Below are 21,187 nucleotides of genomic sequence, written 5' to 3'. Positions count from 1 at the left end.
TGAAACCATGGTGGGTGAGGCAGGGACCCTGAGAAACTGGCTACCTCATATCATCTGCGGGCCTGGCAGAGTTGCTGCATATATACACAAAAGAGATAATGTGCCTGTCTTTGGACAATCTTTAGTGACAAGTCTCAGTTAAAGAAACACTGAGGTTTGAGTTCTTTGTGTTTTTTTTTTTGTTTTTTTTTTTTAAAGATTACTTTTCCCCTTTATTTGATTTTTAAAGCTGGTGCCCACACATAAGCCCTAAGGCTAGCAAAATCCCAAAGCAACTTATGATACAGACACAAACCCCTGAGTCTAAAGTCTTCTTTGTGTGCTGGGTGCAGGGCGGTGATTTATACCCAAGCCTGTCTCTCCTCCCTCAGGAAGGTTCCAGAGAATTCAGGGCCTCAATCCCTGGGTATCCCTGGAGGAATTTAACCCCTGTGAGGTCGAAGGGCACCTGCAATTGGAAACCAGTTTCCTCTAAAAAAGAAAAAAGAAAGACAAAATATTTGTAGACTTGGAAATTGTAGGGTTTCTTTTTCTCCTGAAGATTAGTTAATAATTTCTTTCAGAGAAGGAGGTTTTCTGACCCAGCAGATGGAAGCCGGGCAGCCTGGTCACTGACTACTACTGCAAACTGCTGAGTGTGTGGTAATTGCCAGGCATCTCGGGTAGCCCTGGAGAGCTCTAAACTGTTGTAGAGCACTTACTGTATTTTGCCTTTCCTTTTCCCTCTCCCTTCCTCCTTCAGAAAATAACTACAACACACAATTTCTTCTTTACTAACTTTTATTCATTTACAGTCTCTGGGGAAAACCTAATAAACGAAAGAGCAGCAAATTCCACCTGTATCTTCCCATTTTGTCCCTTCTTGTTAGAAGCTTTAAGAGGTTCCCTTGTATGCTCGGTTACCCCCTACCTCAAGACCCTCCAAAGGCTGGGGAAGTTGGTGACAAAGTAATCACCTCAGTGTGACCTAGCTGGCCTTGGTTCCATTTTACTTCAGCTAGGAAGGATGGAAGAATAAGAAAAGCAAAATTGCTCTCACATTGCTGCTTTGCTTGATAAGGAAGTGCAGAGAACAAGCCTTTGCAGGCAGCCCTGAGCTGAGCAACACGCTGGCAGCTCCTTTGAAGGAGCCCTAAGAACAGGGGAGACCATGTCTGACCACTGGGTTCCCATCCTCCTCTCAGTCTGTCTTTAATCTCAGCCCAGGCACTGCGGCTCTTTTCTCATTCTCCTGCTGTCTCTTTCTATTTGCCCTCTCTCTGACTGATACACTGATCTCTCGGTCACTCGGCTTTCTGCTCCACTGAGTCCATATTACTAATAACACCTCCGCCACGGCCAGTTTACCTCATGAAGGCAGGAGCACATCATTACAAAATAAACTCATAACTTTGACATTCTAGCAAATACACGCCGTTTGTTATTTTTATGGCTTTAGTCTTTCTAACAGGCAGAGGGCATTACATACCTGTTTCATTTATATTTTAAAATGTGTGCACACATGCACACTTGTGCATGTATCAGGAAACAAAACAGAACAACAACAACAACAAAACAAATATCCAAAGCAATCAGTCGATGGGGGACCCTGGTGGAGGCTGAAAAACTCTGTCACTCAGGGAGGCCATGCTCTGATCTGGCTCCGGTTTTATGGATGTCATAAACCTGATGGCCCACAACTGGTCCTTCTGGGACAGAATGCTTCTCCGCCAGAAGTCATTCAGTGTGATCAGCAGTATTTTTAATTATTAAAATAAAATAGGAAAGGGGGAAAAGAAATAAAAAGGAGACACTGTGCTGACCCTGAATATCTGATATTCATAGTCTATGTCAGGAGCCAATAACTTGCTGCCTGGAAGAGAGAGCCAGGGCCATTTTCTACTCAGAATCACTATTTTCTGTCCTATGACACACTGTCTCCAGTGTTTGGCAATGTCCAACCACTTAACCTCACATCTCTCCAAAATTAGTAATGGACCGGTGAAGAACCAAAGCAGACCAAGAGAGCTGTCCGTGATTAAATACACCCTCCTTGGATGTCTTTGCCCCCTCTTTTCAAAGAAGACACTATCCAGAACTGGGTTATTCTCAGAGGCTCTGCCACTTGCCCATTCCACCCCATATTCTTACAAACTAATGGGAGACAAACTTGGAAGGAACAAGAATTTAATAACTTGGTTTGTCTTCCTTTTACAAGTGGAAACTCAAGTTCTGATGTGTTGTTCTGAAAAGGCAGCAGTATTTCTATATTTCCTCTCCTCTGGGTTCAGAAAGAAACCTAACCAGGGCTTACCACAACCAAGAACATTATTTCTGAGCTAAAGAATGTTTGTCAAGTGGGAAAATTTATTTAATTTGAGAATTAAAGAGAAAAAGTATAGGACAGACTAACAGAGTATCCAAATGGCTCTGATAAGCCTTATCTTTGGAGGTGAGGGTTTGGGAGGGGAAAGACACACAGAAATGAAATGTGCTTCACTAACCACAAATGCTAACAATCATAGCTACTTAACAATCGGTGAAGAGAAAGCACTACCCTCCAGCTCATCTTCAATGACTGTATGTTTGGGGCATGCACCAGCAGAATGAGGGCGCACACAATAGCTCCTGATTTATAGGGGTCGTTGCTGACTCAAGCGGTTTTAATGATTTTAGAATACTTCACAACAAAAGCTCCAAAGAAGCAGAACCTGGGCTAGGACAAAATCTATTCTAACTCTGAAATGATCATGCTGGAACAGTTACGTGAACACTGATTAGCATCTGGGAAGACAAAGAAAAGAGCCCGTGTAGAACCACTATTTTATTCTTCAATGTGTACCGACCTTCTAGAGAAAAATCTGGGGTAAACGACTCTCATCACCAATAATATTTTCATGAAGAAGGTGAGCTTCATTTATTAGTTTTTTTCAACTTTGACATATACATTTCTATATTAAGTCAAGTTGCTTGCCATATTCCATTTCCCAAATTATTCCTCTCATATTTTCTACAGCATGACACAAACCTTTAATTTATCTGCCCAACAAGCATCAGTAACCATTTAAACACAGGAGCCATTCAAACAGAGGTGACTCTCATAAGGCCCCACTTTGCTGCTCTCTGCGTCTAAGTAGAGCAGTACCATGAACTATTAGGAACAGGCACCATCTCAGAGCCCCCTGCTGAAGAGTGCCCATGCCAACAAAACTGAATAAGGGCTGAGTCTGAGAGGAAAGAGGATCTTCATCCACTATCAATATTAAACTTAAGCCTCATCCAACGCTTCATTCATTGTGGCTGGCAGACTTGAGAATTAAGGGCACCTCATAAAAGCCAGTGATTAGCAGAGACACAATTGTTAAAGGCTCCACTGAAGATGCTACATAACCTTTCGAAATTTTGAGGTACGTAAGTACAAATGAATGCAGTCACACATACATACATACTAAGGCCTCTGCTGCTCTTGCTGCTTATCTAGAGACACTGCAGACAGCTCAGGTTTACCACAGCTGACAGGCAATGAAAACAGCCTAATATACCGCTTGCTCTCTCCCTTAAATCCCTTTTTGGAGATCAAGATAAACACATTCTTCCTTTCCCCAGTGCTCTCGACGTTTGACTGAAGTGGCAGAGCATTGTGAGGTTTTGTGCAAATGAAATCACTATGTAATACTGAATGAGTATAGTATTTACTTGTCAGGATATTTGTCAGCACAGGCGTTGAGATTTCCAAGTTTTGTAGATGCAACTTAGCTCAATTTTTAAAAAATTGCTTTTGTCCTAATATACACATTATGTTGGGAACCTTCAGACTTACAGGCAAATATTTGCAATCGTGTGCTGAGGATGTGAAAAATAATGATGCATATCAATGGAATAAAAAATGAAATCTACCACTGCTTTCCCTACTTTATCCAATCTTTCTCCCGTTAAACAATCTTTGGTAGGTCAGGGCAATCGTCTATTTAAAGAAGCAGGAAGTACAAAATTCGTCCTGCATCTAAGAATTAAGCTACACAAGCTAGGTCCTTCCTGCAATTCTCCTTCTCATTAGGACATTTTGATTCACAAGAAGATTTGAGGAGGGTTTTTGTAAATTTCCCAAGCAACTGTCATCACTGGACTTCATCCATGATTCTAGATATTAAAGTCACTCTGGGATGTGTCAGGTTGTTGATAAAGGTTTGGCTAAGGAAGAGAGAGAGAGAGATGAGAAAATAAGTGGGAACAGGGAAAAACTGGTAAAATGGAAACAAAAGAAAGGAGGAAGAATGAGCGCGAGGAAAAGGGAGGGGGAGAAAAGAGGCCAAGGAAGAAAAAAGTACAATAGCTCATCTACTCATGCTGCTAACACCCTCCTCCCTGATCTGAGAGGGCTACATTTTTAAAAGCTGACAAGTAATTCAATCTCCAATTAACAATTTTAAGTGGTGCAGCACATATTACTGTGCAAATGTTTCTCCAGGAATATATCCAAGGGTGAATGGAATTAAATCTCAAGGGAGACAGGACCAGTGTCCGTGTGACCAAGAATATTTGGGGGTTCCTAATACACAGACTCAGGGCTACAACTTTCCCCCTTTTTGCCATTGTTGTCACTGGCAAACTGGAGTGCTGGTTGGCAGCTGGTGGGCTAGGATTGGAGGAAGAGAAAGGGTACAGTGACAGTGCTGGCACGGGATGGGAAAGCCTCTGACTTGAGCCACAGTGGATTCAAGACCATCCACTGTAAGACCAAAAGTCTCTCTATAAACGGCAAAGTTAGAAAGTAATTGGGTTTGCTGACGGATAAAGTGGAGTAAAGGGACTGTGTTACCTGTGGCAGAAAAATATATTTAGCCAAAAAGAGACTGAGATACAGGTGAGAAATAACACCAAAAGACCTCTGTTTACTGAAGGATAGGGAGAACAGAGGAATGAGTTAGATGGCGGAAGGATGATAAGGATTTGAAGGGGGACTGGGTGAGGAAAAGAGCCTCATTTTTAATGTAATGGTGGGTAGAGAAGAGCCACATGACAGTCTGCCAAATACATGAGAAAAGGGATAGGCTTCTGGAGCAAAATCTAAGTGCCAGAAGAAACCGCTCATTTCAGGGATCCATCAACTGCTCATTTAGCTACGGACTTGAGTGTACTGATAATAAATTACTTCCAAATCTGGAAACTTTTTAGGAGTCTGGTTTATTGAACTATAATTTACATACAGTAAAATCATCCATTTTTAGGTGCACAATTCTATGAATTTGACAAACACATATAACCACCACCACAATCACCTCAGAAGTTTTCACCCCTCAAAGTTCCTTCTCCTTTGTAATTGATTTCCTTCTCTCACACATAACAACTACTGATCTGCTAACAGTTTTGCCTTTTCTAGAATGTTATATAAATGGAGTCATATAGTACGTAGCCTCCTAAGTCTAGCTTTTCAGTTAGCATAATGCATCTGAGATTCATTCATGCCGACACAGGTATGAGTAGTTCCTTTTTATTGCAGAGTAGTATTCCATTTTATAGAAATACCACAACTTGTTCATGTATTTCCCTGCTGGTGGACATTTGGGTGATTTCCAGGGTTTTTTTTTTTTTTTTTGGCAATTATGCATAAAGCTGCTACAGACATTCATGTTTTTGTGTGGATATATTTTAATTTCTCTTTGGTAAAATACTCGTTTTCTTAAGCAAAACGAGTGGTTTGATTTTCCTCCCTTTTTTGCTTTCCCCAGTAAAGACACTGGGTTTTGTTGTATGAAGTATAATGGACATACGATCTGTTAGTTTCAGGTGTACATAGTGGTTTGACATTTATATACGTTACAAAATGACCACCACAATGAGTCTGGTTTCCCTCTGTCACCAAAGTTAATATAATATTATTGACTATATTCCCCATGCTTTACGTTCTATCCCCATGACTTATTTTATAACTGACAGTTTATACATCTTGAACCCCTTCACTCTGGCAACAGGCAGTCTGCAGTCTGTTTTCTGTATCTATGAGTCTAGTTTTGTTTTGTTTTTTAGATTCCACATAAAAGTGAAATCATATAGTATTTGTCTTTCTCTGTCTGACTTATTTCACTTAGCATAATACCCTCAAGGTCCAACCTTGTTGCAAATGGCAAAATCTCATTCTTTTTAATGGCTCAGTAATAATGAATTGTATACATGTTCCACATGTTCTTTATTCATCCATCAACAGACACGTAGGCTGTTTCCATATCTTGGCTATAGTAAATAATGCTGCAATGAATATAGAGGGGGATATATCTTTTCAAATTAGTGTTTTCATTTTCTTTGCATAAATACTCAGAAATGGGTTTGCTGGATCATATGGTAGTTCTAAGTTTTTGAGGAACCTCCATACTGTTTTCCATAGTGGCTGCACCAATTTATATTTCTATCAACAGTGCACAAGGATACCGTTTTCTCTACATCCTTGCCAACACTTGTTATTTGTGTCTTCTTGATAATAGCCATTCTCTTGTCTTTTTGGTTACTGCTATTCTGACAGATATGAAAGTGATATCTCATGGTGGTTTTTATTTGCATTTTCCTGATTAGTGATGTTGCATAACTTTTCATGTGACTGTTGGCCATCTGTATGTCTTTGGAAAATGTCTGTTCAGGTTCTCTGTCCATTTTTTAATTGAATTTTTTCTGTCATTGAGTTGTATGAGTTCTTTATATATTTTTGATATTAACCCCTTATCAGATATGATTTGCAAATATCTTCTTCCATTCAGTACGTTGCCTTTTCATTTTGTTGATGGTTTCCTTTGCTGTGCAAAAGCTTTTGAGTTTAATGTAGTCCCACTTATTTTTGCTTTTGTTGCCCTTGCCTGTGGAGTCAGATCTAAAATAATATCAATAAGACCAATGTCAATGAGCTTAATGCCTATGTTTTCTTGTAAGAGTTTTATGGTTTCGGGTCTTACATTTAAGTCTTTAATCCATTTTGAGTTTATTCTTGGATATGGTGTAAGAAAGTATTCTAGTTTCATTTTTGTGCTTGTATCTGCCCAGTTTTCCCAAAACCATTCATTGAAGAATACCCCATTATGTATTCTTGCCTCTTTTGTCATAGATTAATTGAATATGTATGCGTCAGTTTATTTCTGGGCCGTCAATGCTGTTCCACCGGTCTATGCAGGCAGTACCATACTGTTTTGATTACTATAGCTTTGTAGTATAGTTTGAAATCAGAATGTAATACCTCCAGCTTTATTCTTTTTTTCAAGATTGCTTTTGCTATCTGGAGTCTTTTGTGGTTCCATACAAATTTTAGGATTACTTCTTCCAGTTCTATAAAAATGCCATTGGAATTCTGATAGGAATTGCATTGAAGTTTTAGACTGCTGTAGGTAGTATGGGCATTTTAACAATATGATTCTTCCAATCCGTGAGCACAGAATATCCACTTATCTGTGTCGTTTTCAATTTCTTTCATTAATATCTTTTGATATACAGGCCTTTTACTTTCTTGGTTAAATTTATTCCTAAGTATTTTATTTGTTTGAATGCAATTGTAAATGAGATTGTTTTCTTAATTTTTCTTCCTGATAGTTCCTAATATACAATGGATTGCCATATGTTAATTTTGTATCCTGCAACTTTACTGAATTCATTTATTAGCTCTAATAGTTTTTTGCTAGAGTCTTTAGGGTTTTTGATATATAGTATCATGTCATCTGCAAATAGTGAGTTTTATACTTCTTCCTTTCTAGTTTGGAGGCCTTTTGTTTTTCTTGCCTAATTACTATGGCTAAAACTCCCAACACTATGTTGGATAAAAGTGGCAAGAGTGGGCATCCTTGTCTTGTTTCTGATCTTTTCAGCTTTTCTCTGTTGAGTATGTTAGCTTGTGGGTTTGTCATTTATGGCCTTTCTTATGTTGAGGTACATTCCCTCTATATCCATTTTGTTAAGTTTTATCATACATGAATTTTGTTGAATGCCTTTTCTGGATCTATCGAGATGATCATTTGATTTTTACCTTTCATTTTGTTAATGTAGTGCATCAGGTTGATTGGTTTGTGAACAGTGAACCATCCTTACATCTCTAGAATAAATCCTACTTGATTGTGGTGTATAATCCTTTACTGAATTTATTTCGGTTTGCTAATATTTCGTTTAGGATTTTTGCGTCTATCTTCATTTGGGAATTGGTCTGTAATTGTCTTTCTTTGTGCTCTTTCTTTGGTTTTGTATCAGAATAATGCTTGCTTTGTAATATGAGTTTGGAAGCATTCTCTCCTTTTTTTGGAATAGTATGAGAAGGATACATATTAAATCTTTGAATGTATGGTAGAATTCACTGGTGAAGCTCTCTGGTCCTGGACTTTTGTTTGCTGGGAGTGTCTGGACTACTGATTCCATCTCCTTCCTAGTAATTGGTCTATTCAGATTTTCTATTTCTTCATGGTTCAGTTTTGGAAGACTGTATGTTTCTAGGAATTTATCCATTTCTCCTATGCTGTCCAATTTCTTGGCATATAATTGTTTGTAATAGTCTCATGATTCTTTGTATTTCTGTAGGTATTAGTTGTAACTTTTCTTTATTTTTCTGATTTTATTTGGTCCCTCTTTTTTTCTTGATGAGTCTGGCTAAAGGTTTATCAATTATTTTCTTATCTTTTCAAAGAACCAGCTTAGCTTTATCGATTTTTTCCCCTAATTTCTTAGTCTCTATTTCACTTATTTCCACTCTGATCTTTATTATTTCCTTCCTTCTACTAATTTTGGGCTTCATTTGTTCTTTTTCTAGCCCCTTTAAGTGTAAAATTAGATTGAGATTTTCTTGTTTCTTGATATAGGGCCTGTATTTCCATGAACTTCTCTCTTAGAACTGCTTTTGCTTTATCCCATAGATTTTGAATGTTGTGCTTCCATTTTCATGTCTCAAGTTTTGTTTTTTTTTTATTTCCTCTGACTTCTTTGTTGACTCATTGGTTATTTAGTGGTATGTTGTTTACTCTCCATATGTTTGTGATTTTTCCAGTTTTTTCCTTGTAACTGATATCTAGTTTTATACCCTTGTGGTCAGAAAAGGTGCTTAATATGATTTCGATCTTCTTAAATTTATTGAGTCTTATTGTGTGGTCTAACATGTGATCCTGGACAGTGTTCCATGTGTACTTGGTAAAAAGGTATACCCTGTTATTTTTGGAAAAAAAAGTTCTATATATCTACTAAGTTCACCTGGTCTAATGTTTTAAGGCCAATGATTCCTTATTTTCTGTCTACATGATCTATCAATTGATATAAATGGGATATTAAAATCCCCTATTATTATTGTATTGCTGTTATTTTTCCCTTTAGTCTGTTAATATTTGCTTTATACATTTAGGTGCTCTTATGTTGGGTGTATAAATATTTACAAATATTATATCTTCTTGGTAGATTGACCCTTTTATCATTATGTAATGCCCTTATCTTTTGTTAGTCTTTGTTTTAAAGTCTATTTTGTCTAAGTATTACTACCCCAGCTTTCTTTTCATTTCCATGGAATATCTTTTTCCATCCCTTCGCATTTAGTCTGTGTCCCTATATTTGAAGTGAGTCTCTTGTAGGCAACATGTAGAAGGGTCTTGTTTTTTTTTTTCTTTCTATCTATTCAATCACCTTGTATCTTTTGATTGGAGAATTTAGTCCATTTACATTTAAAGTAATCATTGAGAGTTCTGCACATATTGCCATTTTGTTAATTGTTTTGGTAGTTCTTTTCTGTTCCTTTCTTCTCTTGCTCTCTTCCCTTGTGATTTGATGACTTTTTGTAGTGTTTTCTTTAGATTACTTTCTCTTTTTTTGGTATCTATCGTAGGTTTTTGAGTTTTGAGTTCATATATAAAAACATATATAAATAGCAATCTATTTTAAGCTGATAGTCACTGAAATTCGAACACAAACTGTGTGGTGGGGAAGGGGGATGTTCACCCACTACATCTGGTGGTGCTGTGAGTGTGGCATAAGGGCACGGGTTAGAGTGACAATGCAAAAATCGTGCCTGTTAGTGTGTGTGCTAGCAAAGTAAAGAGAGCCTATAACAATGGCATCCACTAGTGCTTCTGTCCCCAGAGAAGGGTCCCAACAATTTCTGCTCCTCTGGCAGATGCTTTAAAATTAGCAAGTGAATCTCCTTCACATATGCTCTTCTCAAACTGTTGCTTTTGGTGCTGGGTCCCAAAGCAAAAGAGTCTGTGAGCAAGCCCTTTATGAGTAGGATCATCATTCCCTACAGACCTATGTTTTTCCTGGACATAAGAACCATTGGTTTTATTTTTAAAAATTAAAAAAAACCCTTTTCAATTGTAGTTGACATTCAATTTTATATCAGTTTAAGGGGTATAGCACAGTGGTTTGACATTTACATAACTTAAAAAGTGATCCCCCAATATGCTTTATACCCACCCGACACCATATTTAGTTATTATAATATTATTGATTATATTCCCTGTTGTACTTTACATCTTCATGGCTATTTTATAACTACCAATTTGTACATCTTAATCCCTTCACTTTTTCAACCAGTCTCCTAATCCCACTCCCATCTGGCAATTACATTTGTTCTCTGTTTCTATGAGTTAGTTTCTGTTATATTTTTTTAGATTCCACACATAAATGACACAGATGGCATTTGTCTTTCTCTGACTTATTTCACTTAGCATAATACCCTCTAGGTTCATCTGTGTTGTCACAAATGGTAAGATTTCATTCTTTTTATGTCTAAGTAATATTCTATTGTATATACGTACCACACCTTTATTCATCTTTTGATTAGAGCATTTAATCCACTTAAATTTAAAGCAATTATTGATAGGTTTGTAGTGATTGTTATTTTGTTTTCTGATTGTGTCTGTAGTTCATCTCTGTTCCTTTCTTATCTTGTTCTCGTCTACGTTGATGACTTTCTGCAGTGTTGTTTGGACTCCCTTTTCTTTATTTCTTATATGTCTCTTGTAGATTTTTGGTTTGTGGTTACCATGTGCTTCACACATACCAGCTATTTTAAGTTAATGGTCACTTACGTTCAAACACATTCTAAAATCACTACCATTTTTATTCACCCCTCTCCACATTTATGTTTTTGTCTCATTTATTTCTTTTGCATGTGTGTGTTTGCATGTATCCCTTAATTTACTGTTGCAATTACACATGATCTTCCAACTTCTGCCTTTTAACCTTTGTACTAGCTTTAGTGTTAGTTGATCCGCTGCTTTTATTATGTGTTTGCCTTTGTCAGTGAGAACTTTTTTCTTCACAATATTTTCGTATTCCTGTTGTTCATTTTCCTCTTTTTCTTAAAGAATTCCCTTTTATATTTCTTGTAGTACTGGTTTGGTGGTGAACTCCTTTAGCTTCTCTTTGTCTAGGAAGCTCTTTATTTCTCCTTCGATTCTAAGTGATAGCCTTGCTGGTTAGTTTTCATCACTGTGAATATTTTGTACCAATCTCTTCTGGCTTACAAAGTTTTTGTTGAAAAAATCAGTTGACAGACTTATGAGAGCTCCCTTGTAGTTAACTGCTTTTCTCTTGCTGCTTTTAAGATTCTCTGTCTTTAACTTTGGCATTTTAATTATAGTGTGTCTTGGTGTGGGCCTCTTTGAGTTTATCTTGTTTGGGATTCTCTACACTTCCTTGACTTGTATGTCTATTTTTTTCACCAGGTTAGGGAGGCTTTCAGTCATTATTTCTTCAAATAGGTATTCAATCCCTTGCTCCCTCCTCTCCAACTTCTTGTACCCCTATGACGTAAACGATGGCATGCTTGATGTTGTCCCAGAAGTCCCTTAAACTATGCTCATTTTTTTAGGTTTTCTTTTTGCTGTTCTGATTGAGTGTTTTCTGCAACTTTGTCTTCCAAACTGCTGATTTGATCCTCTGCTTCATCTAATCTGTTATTGATCCCATCTAATGTATTCTTTATTTCATTTATTGTAGTCTTCATTTCTGACTGGTTCTTTTTTATATTTTCTATCTCCTTCTTTGTGTATCCTATCTCTTTGTTGAAGTGCTCATTGAGATCATCTATTCTTCCCCTAAGTTCACTGAACGTCCTTATGACCAGTGTTTTGAACTCTGCATTGGGTAGATTTCTTGTCCCCATTTCATTTAGTTCTTTTTCTGGAATTTTGTCCCATTCTTTCACTTGGGACATGTTCATCTCCTCATTTTGGCTGCCTCCTTGTGTTTGTTTCTATGTATTAGGTAGATCTACTATGTCTCCTAGTCTTGGCAGAGTGGCCTTATGTAGTAGGTCCTGTGGGGGCCCAGTGGCACACTCTCTCTGGTCATCCGAGCAAAGATGCTCCAGGGATGTTCCTTGTGTGGATTGTGTATGCTCTCCTGTTGTAGTTGAGCCTTGGTTGCTGTTGGCATGTCAGTGGGTAGGACTGACCCTCAGGCTGACTGGCTGCAAAGACTGGCCATGACTATAGTGGAGAAGCTGACCCAACAAAGTGGGATCCGCTTTAGTGGGGCTCTGGTGGCTGCCAAGTCCACCCTTTGAGTGTGTCATTTGTGGTGCTAACTGGATGGTGCTCTGGTGTGGTGTCCATGGGAGAAGATGAGTTCAGAACCTTCCTATGCTGCCATCTTGAACTGAATTTTTCTTTCAAAATTCCTTATCTAGACTAGAATTAACCTAGTAACTCTATATAATATAAAGTCATACAGTTGACCCTTGAACAACATGGGTTTAAAGTGTACAGATCCCCCTATACACAGATATTTTTCAATAAATGTACAGTTGGCCCTCCATATCCCCTGGTTTTGTATCCACAGATTCAATCAAGTGTGGAACGAACCCAGTATTTTTGATCTGCAGTTGAGAATCTCTGGACGCATAGGGACAACTATATACATTGTTCTACTCCATTTTATATAAGGGACTTAGGTGTCTGTGGATTTTAGTATCCACAGGGAGTTCTGGAACCAATACCCCATGGATAGTGAGGGACAACTGAAGTTTTTGGGGAGGCAAAAATTATAAGTAGATTTTTGACTCTGCAGGGGGAGGTATCCTTAACCCCCACACTGTTCAAGGGTCAACTGTATTAGGGTTGCTCTACTGAGCTGCACGGACCTGACTTATTGAGAAAAGGCATATTTTATCAATGGGTCAGAGAAAAAACAAAGATACTCAAAACTTGATTATATGTTCCAATGAGCTTAAGTTCTCATATTTGCATCTTATGCTGTTAGTTAAACTTGGGTGAGTTATTTTCCTTAATAACACTGATTTTTCAATTTCTCTTATGTGCATACTATTTTAAAGGGCTTAAATTCCAGACACTAAAGCATTATTAAAATTAGGAACCGGTCAACAATCAACCAGAAAAACTTGAAGCCTGGACACGGGAATCTGTAGCTCATTCTAAATAGCTCTTAAAGCTTCTCCTTTCATAATTCAACACTCCTGACTGTGTACATTAGCTGATTAGGCTGTGTGAAGACAGCTACTCTGAATGAAAGGGAACATAGCTAAATTTGAATCCATGCACAGGGGACATTCCCTAGAATGATGAACAGCCAGGAGGCAGATTTCTAAACAGTCTCGTTTCCAGAGTCTTTATCATATTCACAAAGCAGTCTGTGCACAGCCAGGGCCTAGGTCTGTCTTCCTCCTAGGGAAGACTAGAGTCCTTGCATTTCTAATCTACTGTTGTGTGCAGTTCTTGCACTTTTAATTTATGAGTGTTTTGGGGGGACCTCTCTGACTTGGGAACATATTGGCTTGGTCTAATGCTTGGAGATTATTAAACTCGGAGCTATGCTCCACTATCAAGTCTACAGATCTTTTATTTAGAAGATATGGTGCTCTAAATGCACAAAGAGCTCCCTGTCACCTTCACATTAAAGCCCCTAGTGCCTGGTAAATGGAATTATATAGCTGTCATCTCCTTTCCCCAAAGTTTTAAGAGTACAATGGGCTCATTTTTTCACACTCCATCCCAGCTTCAGAACTAAGAGACCTACTTTGTATTGATTTAAGGTCTCAGAAATAAATAAACCTGCTTCACTGCTGTGATTCACAACAAATTCATGATACACTATTGCATGATATATTTCAAGCTCTTGCTCTGGCTCTCTTTTTCCTCTGGTGAGTGATGGGGGAGGTGGGAGGTAGTGGGGAGCTGCAAAGCTGACAGCCTGATGGTTATTGGAGATGGCTGCTGACTGCAAATCCAAGAACAGACACTGTTGGAGGAATATGAGTTTTTTTTTAACTGGGGGGCAGGGGTGAGAAGCTAATTTACTTGGGTTTCAGGCTGGGGTTGAGGGGAAAGAAAGGTTAAGAGGAGAAGAGTGGGATAGGTGAAATAGTAAAGCTTCAAGTGAACACTAATTTGCAAAGACAGAGCTATGAACATTTGTAGAAAGAGAGAAATGTGAAGAAAACCCAGCATAAGAAAGTGTATCATATGACTAACTGGAAAATAAAGAAGCTGAACCATTCTGCCTAAGGAACCATGTTCGCAGTCCTAAGAGGGCACTTAACACGAGTTCAGAGACAATGTTTTATTAGAGGCAGAAAGTACAGAGACCTTACATGCCACAGAACCTATGAAGTACAGGCATTTCTTCATTCCAACACTCAGAAAGGAACATAATCCTGCAAGTTGAAATGGACACTCTAGAGATAGGGCAGAGATATTACGGAGGTCCACATGTACGAAGTGAGCCAGGGACTGCTCACTGAGGCGAGAGAGTAATAAATTCTAGCATTTTAGATTTGGTGTGTGAGCCCTTAGAGCTTCAGCATACCTCAATCTACATCACTTTTACTGATTCATGAAATAAGTACCACAAAACCTTGGACCCAATGAGTTTTAACTAGTATCTAAATATACAGCACCCAGAAGACCTATACTCCAACTGTGTCAGGATCCTGACTTTCAGCTAGGCAGGTGATGAGAAAGCAGGAAATAATCAGGCTCTAAAAGCCTCGCATGACGCCGTGCAGCAGACCCCTAAGTTTCCAGAGTACTTCAAAGTGGTGTTAAGTTTTAGCTGTTTCTCTTGTAATTACACTTATTTCATATTTTTAGCTGGCAAGAATGTTATTTATGAATCCAGTTTCTTTTCTATCTTTGAATAGCATTTTTATCTTCACTACATTTGTTCTTGAGACAAGGCCAGACTCTTAAAGTAAAAGGACACGAGAAAGATTTTGGTTCCATTCAATTCTACATAGGTTAGACCATCAAACTGGAAGTTGCTTTGTTAATTTTGAATACTACTTTTTAAGAGGAATTTGTCCAGAGAAACAGACTTTAGCCAAATATAAAGAAGAACTTTATATAGATGAAAGGGATTGGCTGAAAAAGTACTGAGCTCCCATTCGGTTGAGTTTTTCAAGCAAACTGAATTAATGTTTGGCAGTGGTGTCACAGAGGAAATTCAATGACTGGGGAGCTGGACTTTTAGAGGGTCTTTCCACTCCCAACAATTATAATTCTATGGTCACTGTTGTCCACATGAACACCACCCACCACCACTACCATATGGTATTCATGGATAAGAAATGAATTTTAAATCATTATGTTTTACAACTCCTGTTCCTAATTTCACTTGTATATGATAGTTTTACATAACACTAATATATAATCTCACTAATAGGGTAATATATAATACCTTAATATGTAGCAAAATTTTTATATGCCATCTTCCCCTCCCCCAATCTATCTTTTCCCTGTCCCAGCCTAATATGGTTCCCTGGTTACAAATCAATATCCATCTTCATAGCATAACAGAATACTAGAAATTAAAGAGAATTAAGATTAAGAGATCCTCTGGTCTTCACCTTAAGGTGGAAAATGAGTTTTACAGAAGAAATTGAGGACCAAATAGATTAAAGCCCAAAGTTGCTTTACCTAGTAAATGGCAGGGAGGAGAATAATTGAAGTTTTTTGCTTTTTTTTAATCTAAAGATTTTGTAACTTCAAAAACTTTGAACACATTTATAATAGGTTGCCAAACATGATAATTCCTGAGTCTATATTCAGTGCCCCAGGCAGGACCTCAGAGCTTTTACTTTATCTAGAAGTTCTGGAATGATATCTACTATAAGTCCTTCCAAGTCGTTAGTCTCTAAGCCACTATACCCACATGGGGCTCTCTTAGAGAGTCAGAAACAACTTCTAAAATGGAGCTCTGAATGGCAATTCCATCCTGCAATATCTCTAAACTAGACAGGTCGGGATTAGGCTGCTGGCAGATTACCGTGAGCCACCAAATGGAATCACACACACCCGGTACAGTTTTCTAACAAACTTGAGAACCTTAAATGAAAAACGAACAAAACAACCCCCCAAATGGGGACAGGTTTGTCCATATTTTGTGGGGGTGGGAGAAGGGCTTGAAAACTAAGGAGATGTGCCCATTGTAATCTTTTCTGAGAACTCATTCATAATGCTATAGCGAGGCTTACTCGGAAAGGAAGCACAAATGCCCTCTTCAGAAAGGAGAGCAATCCCATCTGGAGCTTCGGGAGTACAGGGACTGTCTATTGTGAAAATAGGTAGTTAGGGACTTTTAAAAATGCAAATTGCTGGACCGATCCTTAGAGTGATTATGGGCTATTGTACCAACAAGTCCTTGGGGACACTTGTAGACAGATGACTGACACATACACTACCCTATCAGGACCAAATATGGTGCCTCTCACGTTAATGGCTTTCCAAAGTGCGGTGATTGTCTTCAGATAATGTCTACTGGGAAAGTCAATATGTGAATGTACTGCCACAGTGAGGACCGACATCTAACATTCTCTTATTGGAATTTTTGCCTTCAAGGGATCTGAAAGTATAGAGAACGTCATGTTTGTATTTCATTTCCAGAGCCTGGATAATGAGATGCAATGAGAAAAGACCCTCAATGCACCTTAGGGGAGACTACATTCACGCTAGCGATTTACCTATATTAACTAATTTAATCCTCACAAGAACCTGGTAGATAGGTACTCGTATTTTACAGTTAACACAGCCAAGATTCGGAAAGGTTAAATAAATTGCCCAAGATCTCACAATTACTAGGTGGCAAAGCCAGGAATTAAAGCTGGCAGTTTGGCTCTGGAATCCATGCTCTTAACTATTTTACCTCGTTAGTTACATGAACATTGTGATGCTGCCTCACAGTGAGAGCCTCGTGAGCTCCCCTCCCCTTGCGCCTCCATGGCGCTCTCACGTCGCGTGTCAGAGTCATGGCTGAGTATGCGGTATGGACAGTGCAGGCCCCTAGTGCTATAAGCTCATGGGAGGAACTCTGCTAATGTACCCGACAGAGTCAGCAACAACTTCACATTTTATATTTTACGTAGATACATAAAAATATGTATTTGGAAACTGAGATCAAGAAAGGGACTTTCATCAAGTCTTAAAAGCAAGTTTAGCTGAATTTGCCCCTTACTGGCCTAACATATAACCCTAGCCACAACCACCATATAATTTCTTTCTCCTTGGCAGATGCAGTGGAAACAGGGGCCTGATCTCGTTAAGGGGGATGAGATTATGGGATATTTTTCCCCTCCTAAAGCAGAAGCTTTAAAATGCTTACCACAAGAAAGTCACAAATCACACCTCCTGAATGAATCTATAACCCATCTAGCATAGCCATTGGCACATGCCTTACCCTGACAGACAGTTACTGTCCAGAAGACAAGCTATAAACTGCAAATTCTGATTTCTGTGTACAGAGAGAGCTCTCACCAAGTCTGGGGCAATGGACTGAGAACTAGCAGGCTGCAGTCTACATCAGCCTATCTACCACATGACATTATGTTAAACATATTAAATGGAAAAGTAGAAGAGGAGTTGTGGGGGAGGGGAAGTAAATCAGAAAATTACTGCAAATGTCCAGTGGCACCTTGACTTAGGAGTTTATGACTCTACAAATTGTCTTAGCCTTTTAAGGGTCTACCTTACCAGTTCCCCAAGCACATAGGTTATTGCCTCTGCCAGGCCAGCACGACTCCTTGTAAGCAGGGTAGTTTGTCATATCCATCAAGTCTGTCCTTACCACTCAGTGAGGCATTTTGAGAACTCTGCCATTCATAGCCTACATTTTGTAGGACTAGGAATCTATGAACTACTACTTTGAGTGACACAAAATAGCAGGCTATAGAAGCTTCTCTTATTTATGTCATCACTATCATGACATTTGAACAAAAAGGAAAACGACCAGACTACCTTCTCTTCTAAGGCCTTATGGATATTAAGCACAGGGGACTGAGCCTATTTTAAATGAAACTTGGGGACATAGAAGTTCATGTTCTGATGCTGCTCTAGTCTCTGTCAATGGAACCAAGTCACTTTACCTCTTACTGTTTTAGCCCACCTACCTGTAAAATGGCCCTAATATCACTAGTCCACCCAGAAGGTCGCAAAAGAGCCAGACAGATGTTCTTGATTTTAACTTTACATAAAATCATCCAGACTGCCTCTAATCACCAGCCCATTGCTTTTAGCATAAATGTCATATCTGCTTCTGCAATATTCAAGAAAATTCAGGTACTCTGTCTCTCCTCAACTTGGTAATATTTTGAATATTTTACTAATAACTGCAGGCGACAAAGAGCAAGAAAGACAAGGAAAGTGAATATACAAATACTGAGATCACAAGGGGAAAGGGATAAAAATACAAATGTGAGAAATGCTTTCTGGTTTTGGAACAAAAGACACAGTGGCAAAGGATGGTGCTCATGGCCAAAACGAGTAAGTGTACAGTAAAACCACTGAAGAGGAAAAGCAGGAAACCGCCAGAATATTTTTTATTTTCTATACAGGTTACTACTGTTGTCTACAAAAAGAAATTTTTTAAAAAGAATCTTTGGAAGCAAAAGGTAGGAAGGTCTAAACTAATTAAAAACAGGTCGGCTAACGACAGGAACATCACGTGTGCGCTGAGATGAAGTGCAGCCATAAAAGCTTGATGCATACATGCAATGTATTAAGTTGGGAATGTGTGTATCTCCAGCTTCATATCTATTAAAGGAAAAAACAATTTACATGTTGCTACATTATGGAAGTATGATATGTCATATCATACAAAGGGAGCGTCAACCCTTTCTCTTCAAATCAAACCATGTTAAGTCAAATCAGAGATGGGGTTTGGGAAGGATATAAGGAAGGGAGGAGAAAAGCAGGGAGAAAGTTTTTTAAAAATCTCTGCCTCAGCAAAAGTTTTCATTAAAATTTTAGACAAATGATCCCTGTGTCCTTCTCCCTTGCTGCCTGGGGCTCCATGCTATTTCTATGCAAATAACAACCTCGTGGTTTATATCTTATTATTTCCACCGGAGCTGCAGCGACATGACCTGAGACGTGTAAGAGATTGGGGGGCGGGGGGGGACGACTTGGTGAGGGTGGGGAGAGAGAGAAAGAGGGGAAAAGGGAGAGAGAGAGAGATGGAGTGGGTGTTCACTCAAGTGTGAAAAAATATTGTCAGGAGTGAGCGTCAAGAACAAAAAAAAAATTGCAGGGATAACGTGTTTATTTCAGTCCCCCCACCCCCTCCTCAACACCCCCGCCTAGCAAACCAGCACCTTTTAAAATTCATTGGGCATCAGGCGATCATGCACAATCCATCTGCTTTCACTTTATCATTTGCATTTCATGCCTCCTGGCTTTTGATGTGCTGATACTTTGATGCAGTCAGGAGACGCGCATTATCATTATTTCAATTTTCAAAGGGGTCAATGGGATCGGCACTTGCACACACAGATTTTTTTTCCCTACAACCTCTGAGCACCCCCGTCCTTCTTATTCTTCACCCTAATGTTTAACATAAAGGATGAAGACTCAAAAAGGTGGGGGTCAAATGTTTTCAGTCTAAAAGCTGGCATATACTGCCTGCATTTCCACTTTACACAGGTACAGACATACTACAAGCAAAATGGTCAAAGCTTGAAAGGAGGCTCTACAGTGTTTTAGACACACACAAAGACTTTCTCACACATGGATACTCAGGAAGGCACACAGAGAAAGAGAGGGATCTAGAAGCAAGATACAGACACAAAGAGACAGAGAGACCAGCACTCACACAGGAAGAGACATGCACTCAAGTGACCTGCACACACCTAGAGTGTGAAAGACAGAGACTCCTACAGAAAGGAAGGCAAACGGAGATTTAGAAAGATACCAGTACACACAAAAACGGAACCTGCACAAGGAGTCAGAGGAAGCAGTCTGAGCATGTAGCTCCTGTACACTTTCCTTTTTCATATCTGATAGGCAAAGGGGCAGAAAAGACATTCTTAATGAATTTGCATGAAATAGTGTGTCTTCCAGCAACTCTATACTTAAGCACCGACATGAAGATTGTGAAACAGAAGGAGCAGGATTAGGTAACCTCTATAACTGATCACTCCCTTCAGCTACAAATGGTCATGTCCTTCTGGAAATCAGCATTGTTCGATTAGTTACAGTTGCAGCTTTACTTGTCTTTTCCTCTGCAACCAGACTACTCCTTTAATAAGCAGCTCTGTAGGCTCGGAAGATGGTGACTATAACAAATTTTATTGGAATGATTCAACTGGATTTTAAGAAAAAAATCCCTAAAGCTTTCTTAATGGTACGAATGAAATTCAATCAGCAAGTTCCTGGGCAAAAACAAAAAACCAGCAACAACACCCCAACAAAACCACCAAACCTTTGCTTTTTGTAATATTCTTTGTGTATAACATACTATCAGGAAGAAAATAAGAGACTCAATGTAACAAGATACATTTCAGAAATTAGCTCTTTGTTCAGGTATGGGAACATTATGAAAATACAGGTGTTTTCTTTAAATACTCTCCTCCCAGATAATGATACCTACAGTTCTCTTTGACATTCATCAGTATCTTATCCTAAGAAGGTATCCAAAAGAGCAACTTAAAAAAATTTAAGACACTTAGTGGTTTCTTCCACTGCAATAATCTCCCTCAGTAGTGACAGTTCACAAGTTTTATTTCTAGGCCACTCTCAAAAAAGGGAGCAGGACATCCAAGTTTGCCTTTGTGAGCTGCTTTCTCTCTTCTTGAAGAGAAAGGGAAGCCCAGAGAAGGATACACTAATGCAGAAAGCAAGCTGATCACATCAACCATTCTCCTCAATTCTGACATCCCCTAAAGCTAACTGGACCAATGGAAGTAACAACTTTTTCTAAAAGGGAATGATAGGATAGGCCACTTAAATTCCTATCCTTCCACCTGAAGGTCAAAGCT

At 38.8% G+C, this 21,187-nt stretch overlaps 1 protein-coding gene across 7 annotated transcripts in view; it reads right to left on the bottom strand.

Moving 5' to 3' along the window:
* The window catches only part of ACACA (acetyl-CoA carboxylase alpha), a 242,740-nt gene that overhangs the window by 39,874 nt on the left and 181,679 nt on the right, over positions 1-21,187 (bottom strand). The window lies entirely within an intron of this gene.

The sequence above is a fragment of the Pteropus vampyrus genome, unplaced genomic scaffold, assembly GCF_000151845.1.
Source record: "Pteropus vampyrus isolate Shadow unplaced genomic scaffold, Pvam_2.0 Scaffold358, whole genome shotgun sequence".
NCBI lineage: Eukaryota > Metazoa > Chordata > Mammalia > Chiroptera > Pteropodidae > Pteropus > Pteropus vampyrus.
This window is presented reverse-complemented; position numbering and strand designations above follow the sequence as displayed.